Source organism: Macrobrachium nipponense, chromosome 5 (assembly GCF_015104395.2).
Source record: "Macrobrachium nipponense isolate FS-2020 chromosome 5, ASM1510439v2, whole genome shotgun sequence".
Classification (NCBI taxonomy): Eukaryota; Metazoa; Arthropoda; class Malacostraca; order Decapoda; family Palaemonidae; genus Macrobrachium; species Macrobrachium nipponense.
In genome coordinates, this window is record NC_061107.1 from 53731341 (window position 1) to 53740023 (window position 8683).

Below are 8683 nucleotides of genomic sequence, written 5' to 3' on the forward strand. Positions count from 1 at the left end.
TCCCTACAAGTGACTGGTAACAGTATAAGGTTTTTGGAGCAAAAAAAAAAAAAAAAAAAAAAAAAAAAAAAAAACTACTTTAGTTGCTGTAATACCTACATTTCATTTTCAGAGTTTCCAATGTACAATGATGCTGAAATCTCATGCCGACATGACTCCATGGGATTTCGTTCAAAATTCAATACCTGGCAACTAGCATGCTCCATATTTATATATTATTTCAATGCGAAAACGCGATTATTCGTACAAGAGTGAAAATCTGTCATATATTTCAAAACTGTAAGAAAATGTCACGTGTAGCCAAATTTAAGAAAAGCTTTTCTTACCAAAAATTTTCAAAACACTTTCGTTCACTCATCGCTGAAGCATTTGACCAAAGCGAAGTCGAATCGTCATCAAACATCAGTTCAAATGTTAAATAAAAAACGAAGAAATTGTCATAAAATTAATAATGCTTTCAAAGCAAGCACAAAATTTGAAACAGTCCTATTTGATTGCTTTTACACCTCAGAGCTAAAAATAATTTAATATGTATATACAAAAGTAGAATGCGCTCACCGATATCTACATGAGGGGAACATGTGTGACGTATCATTAGTATGTGGTGCAACAGCAACCACCTGGTGTAACATAAGTAGGTCTACAATGAGAGCGACCATAGAAATCTTGAAAACATTTACTTATATGTGTTAGAGGAATATTTGGATTTTCATACATAGCTATTGTTATATTTCTTACATATTTCAAAAATTATGGCTTACTAGCAAATATTTGCCTATGCAATTATTCTTTTGTCAAAGCCAAGATATTATTCCTTGGCCTAGGAGTTAATTTCTCTTATTTACATTTACACTTAACGTTCACATCTCTCAATTAACAATTTCTGGCTAGAAAGCAAATGAAGTTTACACATTCTTGAACTTCAAGTTACCTTATGAAAGAATTAACTATATACCAAAAGCGAACAGAAGGCCTTTTAAGAAAATATTTTAAATCAGTTGAAAAAAAAACAAGTGATCCATACGCCTTGATATTAATACTTATATTTCGATTAATAGCCGTCTTCTACTTATAACCAAAATCATCATCATCTTTTATTCCTCAAAGAACAGGTAATCGTAACAGATTACATCTCAGAAGGCATAGACTATTTTTTTTAGGCCTATAAATAATTTTGCAACATACAGGCAGCTTAAACACTACCTGAAACTTCAACATTCAAAGAAACTGGTTGTAATTCATATTCTTATTGTATTCCTCAAAGAACATGTAATCTCTACAAATAAATTCATCAATAACGGATTACATCTCAGAAGGCTTAGATTATTTTTTATGCCTATAAAATATTTAACAAATACAGGGCAGCTTAAACACAGCCAAAAACTTCAACATTCAAAGTATACTTGTTTTAATTCATATTCCTACCTTGAAATTGTTGTCATGACTATTGAGCTTATTAGGTCGTCGGTGATCTACCCTTCTGCATCTGCTATGTGGATGACATCCACCTATTTTCCAGATCGCCAGAGGAGCACCTGAACCACATCCGGACCGTCCTCAAGCACCTGCAGGAGAACGAGCTTGTCGTCCGTTTCGACAAGTGCACCTTCGGTGCGGAGAAGGTGGATTTCCTCGCCACAAGATCACCTCAGCAGGAGTACATCCCATGGCATCAAAGGTGGCTGCATTGGAAGAAGTTCCTGGGATGGTGAATTACTACAGAAGACTCATCCTGGACATTGCTCGCACCATGTGTCCTTTGACTGAGGTCGTGAAGGGCAAGCCAAAGAAGCTGACATGGGGAGAAGCCCAACAGCGCACTTTCGACCGCACCAAGTCTTCCCTCATCAGAGTTATACAACCCTGGCTCACCAGGACCCCGACGCCCCCCCTGACACTCACCACCGATGGCAGCAACACTGCATGCTGTGCAGTCCTGAACAGCTGGTCGACGGGGAGTCGCCACACTGCTAGCCTTCTTCAGCAGGAAGCTGAAATCCGCCGAGACCTGCTACAGTACCTTCGACCTGCGAGCTCCTCGCTGTCTACCAGGCCGTCTGCCACTTCAAGTACCTGCTGGAAGACGTCCCATTCACCATAAGGACGGACCACCAGCTGCTGGTCCTTGTCTTTGTCAAGGCGGGTGACATTTGGTCTGCAAGACAGCAACGTCACCTCATGGCTGTCTGCTCCATCAACTCCCTGCACCTCGGCGTGGACTACGAGGACCTAGCGCGTGAGCAAGCCTCCAACCCCAAAGTTCCAGCCTACTGGACTGCCATCACTGCCCTCCAATGGGAGGACATTCCCTTCAGCCCCTACAAGACGACACTCCTCTGCGACACCAGCACCGGCCACCCACGGCCCCCTGATACCTGCCTCCTGGAGGAAGCAGGTATTCGACGTGATCCAGGGTCTCTCGCACCCGTCGCCCCGCACAACAACCAGACTCATGACAGAAAGGTTTGTTTTGGCATGGCATCAAGAGGGACTCCCAGGAGTGGGCCAGGAACTGCATTGTGTGCTTGAGCAGCAAGACAGGAAGGCACACCAAATTGGGAATAGGCACCTTCCCTCAACCCAAGAGGAGATTCGGGCATATCTACGTCGATGTCGTCAGGCCCCTTCCCCCATCCGATGGTGCCAGATACCTCCTGATAGTGATCAACCGGTCCACTAGGTGGCCAGAAGCCACCGCAGACACCTGTGCCGACTTCCTATCCAGCTGGATCAGCGGCTTCGAAGCACCAGATGACATCACTACAGACCGGGAACCACCTTCACCTCAGGAAACTATGGACCTCCCTGGCACGCCTAATGGGGGGCCAAGCACCATGCAACCATGGCCTACAACCCCAAAGCCAACGGCATGGTGGAAAGGACCCACCACTCCCTCAAGGCCTCCCTGATGGCATGCTGCACAGGCCCCGACTAGAAGGCACAGCTACCGTGGGTCCTCCTCGGCCTCTGCACCACCCCAAGAGCCAATGGCGACCATCACTGGCAGAGAAGGTTTATGACAAGACCCTGACAGTGCCAGGTGAATTCCTCCCCACCAACAGCAACGACCCTGACATCCCACTGGCAAGACTCCAGGCAGTTGCCCAGAAATTCGTTCCCTGCCGAGAGACCTACACTGACAGGAGGAAGCAGTTTTCTGACTGAAGGCCCTGGACTCTTGCATGTATGTCTTCATTTGGAACGATGCCACCCGCCTGCCCCTAACAAGACCCTACCGAGGATCGCACCGTGTCATCCGCCAAGAGGAGAAGGCGTTCCTCGTCTCAGTTGGTGGCCATGAGGACTGGGTCTCAATAGACAGACTGAAGCCTGCTGTCGTTCCCGACGAAGACGACCCCACAGAAGGCCCTCACAGAACACAGCCTCTCCGGAATCCGACAGCACCCCCAGACATAGCTGGGGCTGTCAAGGAAAGCAGTTGAATCCCCTAGGGCCACTACCAGGAGTGGCATCCTGCTTCCCGACTCATCGGACGACGAGGACCCGGAAGACGTCCCCCGCCCAATGGATGGAATCTCGAACACGTGGACTCCTCCAGCCCACTGCAAGATTCTGCTAACCATCAGCCAACGATTATTACTTAATCATTGTCTTGGGGGGAGTATTTGTAAGGACACATTCCATCAAATGTCCATCTTCTCTTGCACATACTTTTTATACCATATACTAAATTGTAGAGCATTTCTCAGCCTATCTGCCGATATATATATATATATCTATATTATATTATATATAGTATAATATATATATTAATATATATTAATCATGCAAAAATCTACTCTCCACACAAAAATATATGTATATTTTTTCAGCTGCAATGAAACACAATTGCAGCAGGTGGCTCATCCCTTTTTGTATGTGAGTGCATGGCAGACACTATGTTTCTGTCCACACTGCTGCCTTATATACAGCCGTCTCTGTTCAATAAAGTTAGTTCGAGCTTTCCCCTTTTCTGATTCCTGTCTTCACAAAATAAAATCCATGCTTCAAAAAATTATTTCATAATATCTAATCTTGTGAGGCACATCAGAAATACAAGTAGGCCTACACTCCTATCTACCAAGGATTTTTTAAAGAAACTTTTTTAAAATTCACTGGATTTAGATGAAATTTCAAAGAGCCTTATGCTGTAAGACAATGTTGTTCCTTTACCATTCTAAAGAGCATTCCGTGGCCTTTCCGCCGATGTATAACTCGTGTAATTTCATTATTTGTATGTCTTACTATCTGTAAATGTATGTCTCTGAGAAAACACAAACCCTTCTGGCCCAGACCTAGGATCTCTCTGTTCAGGTAGGATACTACATATCCGTCCACAGCCTCCTTTATAGTCCTGTGTTTACCTGTAATAAATAATCAGTACCCAGCTACCTTGTACTTTTTGGTCCTCACAACTGGTGACCTCTGAGATTGGACGGTGACACAGTGGTTTAGGCCCAGCCTTTAACGGACTCATTATGGCTGCTCACCTTCAGAAAGCCTTTAACGGACTCACAACGGTGCTACAGTTTAGGCCTCTGAAAGCTCCTTTCCGCAGACGAACCAATGTCTTTAGTGGACTCAATACAGCACACCTTCCTCAGGTATGTTTAGGCATTTTCGAGCGTTTTCATCCGTTTCTGTGAGCGAGACAAGCCACGAGGACGGGTAGCTGGGTGCTGGTCAGCCAACACAAAATCAGGCAGCAGTCCAGAAACATCCATTCGATGTCGCAGCCTTCCTTTACCTCAACCGGGGGATGCCAGATATCTTCTCGACCCGCCGAACCTGCAGGCCTCCTCGTTCTTTACCCCCCTGGCGACATTTGCCACAACCTGCGAGTCCCTGGGCAACCTCCCGACACTGCTGCTGCACCCAGGGGCCTGCTTTACCCACCCGACGTCGCTGCCGCACATGTGGGCCTGCTTGGGGCCCCCGACATTGTTGCCTGTGGGCCTCCTCAACCAAGCCACCCCCCATCCGCGATGCTGCCACCCTTCTGACGCCGTTGCATGTAGTCCTCCTCGGCCTGTCCGACACCGCTGCCGCACCTGTGGGCCTCCTCTGCCTGCCGACGCCGCTGCCTCACCTGTGTTTCCACTCTGCCCTCTGGACACCGCTGCTGTGCTGGGGACTTCCTCAACCCAACCTAAGCTGCTGCTGCACCTGGGGGTCCCCACAGCCCGTCCCACGCTGCCACCACACACAATGCAGCTCCCTCCACAGTCTTGGTCTCCCTCAGTTGACAGTAGAACCCCCAGACAACCACCAGGGGAGGCATCCTGTCAGCCAGCAATGCTGAATGACTCGACATTCAATAACGCCCCACATCAAGTGTCACAAGGACACCGGGTCACCTCCTGCCTCCAAGATATTTTTCATACAATCATTATTCCATAATCATTGTATTGGGGGGTTAGTATTTGTAAGGACAACGCTTTTTCTATGTTTTTATTGTAACTCATCATCAAGCCACGTTGTTCCTTTAACCATTCTGTAGAGCGTTCCGTGGCCTTTCCACCGATGAATAACTCGTGTAATTTCATTATTTGTATGTCTATTATCTGTAATATGTATGTCTCTGAGAAAACACAAATCTTTCTGGCCCAGACCCAGTTTTCTCTCTGTTCAGTAGGATAACTTCATATTCGTCGCAGCCTCCTTTGTTAGCCTATGTTTACCTGTAATAAATTATCAGTACCCAGCTACCTGTCTTTCTCTCCGGTTCTCACAATACACTGGCCTTTGATATTATCCTTTCGGTTATTTCAATCGTAAACTGAGCATTTATTTGGTATTAGAAACCAAGAACCTTTTGGATTCCAAGTGCAATCTGAAACTAGGACTGACTGACTATGTTCACTTAGCAAAGGCAGACATAGCACCGAGGCAAGATGGTTGTCAGTGATGTAATAATGTTTTGCCACCGCTCACGAGTGTTAAGCCTGGTTCACACACTGGCAATTTCAGATGGCGACTATCATAAAGGCTGGGTTTGGCGATCAATCTCCTATAGTCGCAGGGTTTGGGCTCAACAAAAAAAGAAAAGTCAGCTGATATCGACTCCATGACAACTTCTGCAATAAACCATTACCACATCATTGTGCAAGTTGAGATTAGATTGGGTATTTAAGTAGTCACTAGCGTAAGTCATCAATGATTTAGGCCACCACCCACATTCAATGGTTTTTACAGGAAGGCGAGTTCCATGACGGCATGACGATTTTTGACGATTTATTAGCGATTTAGTTATGTAATATTCCAATTTACGTAATGGGATTGTACTGAGTCGTGAACATGGATGCTACCATATATAGATATATAAAGTCTAATAACTAAATCAATATTTTCCATTTATCTCCCTTTAGATTCAGAATGTTTCAGAACCCCCATAAATCCTCTTCATGATCATATCAAGTACTTGGTGTTATGACCTTTCAACACTAGGAAACATTGCAAACTTTGTTTACAAACAGTTTCCAAGCTGTTTGCAAACAATGTTTCCTGTCCAGACCTCAGCTGTCGTCAGGATGATTGTTGGTGCAGTAGCCTCTGTATTCCATTTGGCTGGGAGGGATAACAGAAAGAAAACGAGATGGGTAATAAGGAAGTTTTTAGAAAAAAGGAGTGTGTCATGCTGACTTGCTTCTGGCAGATTTGAAAAACAAATACATATATAACACGTATACATACACATACATACATATATATACATATACATACATTGTACATATATATAATATATTATACATGTGTATATACATAATAACACAGGACCACTAAATGTTTTCCATTCTGGATGGGAAACAAATATGTGGTTAAAACTGTTTACAAACTTTGTTGCAAAACAATGTTTCTTAGTGTGGACAGGCCTTTAGCCGCTTGTGCATTGCACAACTTAATTTTTAATTTAAAAAATCCTACTGCTAGGAGTGAGGCAAATCGAGACGACTCAGGGGACACATGAGGTCGACGTCGTGATTACGTAAACTCCCCTGCAGGCTTCATTCATTGGCAGGAATCAATGATATACTAATAAAACGATAAAAAATGCTTTTCACTGCTTCAGAAAACATGTTGAAAAACTATGTAAATTTCCTGAATAAAATTCAAAATTAAAAATTATTTATATAATTATAAAATATAATTTACTTTTAAAAGTAGTTTTCAGTGTCACATTTATCTATATCTGAAGTTCTCAAAATTATATAAAGAAAATCTACTGAAAATAAACTTTAATGTAACATTATATTTTACTCAAAATAGTAACTGCCTTTGCATTTCTTATGCTTCAGAACATGCAAATATATTGACTCTGATTGCAATGAACTCACTACAAAAAATCATGTTAAAAAACTGTGTAAATTTCGTGAATAAAAGTTAAAATTCATCTTTAATTATATTACCGAATATATTTCCGTTTAAGTTACATTCAGTGCCATATTTAGCTATATCTGAAGTTCTCAAATTATATCAAGAATACAGAAAATCTTCAATTCAAAAACCAGGGCAGCTGTGGGCAATTAACTAAGCCCTTGAACTACATAGGCTGCCGACGCACTTGCCACATTCTGACTCAATGAGCAGCCCCACTGCACACGTTGTGGGTTTGCCAAGTACATGACGTATGTTGCAACTGAATGCCGTAACTTGCCATTGCTAGTTACAAATTGCCTGATCAAATGCCGTAAGTCAATAAGCCATTACGAAATTGTTAAATGTTATTGCAATGCAAGGCAGCCTTGCATAGTCACCATCCCTGGCGCAAAGTCGTCAAATCGGTGACTTGGTGACGACTTATGCCGATTTATGGTGCATTGGTTGTACTGAGAGCTTAGTGGGGTCGTAATGAGTAAATTTCGGCAGTTACGACATACACGGTTTGAAATCACCTATGTGTGACCCAGGCTTACACCTGGATCACAGCTGTATACAACTAACCTCATACCGTACAGAACAGTACAGTACAACATCTGTACAGTTAACCCTATTATATATTGCATCACTTAACCAAAATATATTATTCGGATAGTTTTTCTTTTTTATTTTTCATACAATATAGTTAGTTTGAGAAAATTTCTTACAATATGAAAAATTGGAATTATCATCACAAGTAAACAAAATAAAACTGCATGGAAAAACCTTGTTTTATGCAGATTTTTAAGTATTTTGTCCGAATCATTATGAAATATTCCATTATGTTCAGATAGGAGGCTTACCAAGTGTGGTCAAAAGAGTATTATTTGCATAGATTGCTATTTTACACAAATAATACACGAGCGAATGAAGTTTGGCTTATCTGATGTTGTCAGGTTATAATTGTTGTTTAAAGATCTTTCAAGTCAGCATATGAAATATAATATGAAAAATATTATTATTTAACTTATAACTTCCTTAAATTAATATAAATACATTTCGCTTGATTGAAGTGTGGTGAAATGCATTTGAGGAGTGTGGTTCGGTTGGCACGCCCGGAACACCGAATTTTGACAAAATATCTTTATAAATATGAGGGAGAATTATATACCAGAGAAGGAAACTGGAGATATTGTTTTTTTTTTTTTTCAATATTAATAAATGGCTTAATGCAAGTCACATATGCCTATTATGATCAAAACTGGTAACATGTATGAAAGGAGTGATCGGTGCTTTTGGGAGTTACACTAAATATCAGGGTGTGAAT

At 42.3% G+C, this 8683-nt stretch overlaps 1 protein-coding gene across 3 annotated transcripts in view; it reads right to left on the reverse strand.

Annotated features, from left to right (window-relative positions):
• The window catches only part of LOC135215318 (uncharacterized), a 192757-nt gene that overhangs the window by 96201 nt on the left and 87873 nt on the right, over positions 1-8683 (reverse strand). The gene's annotated exons all lie outside the window — the stretch shown is intronic.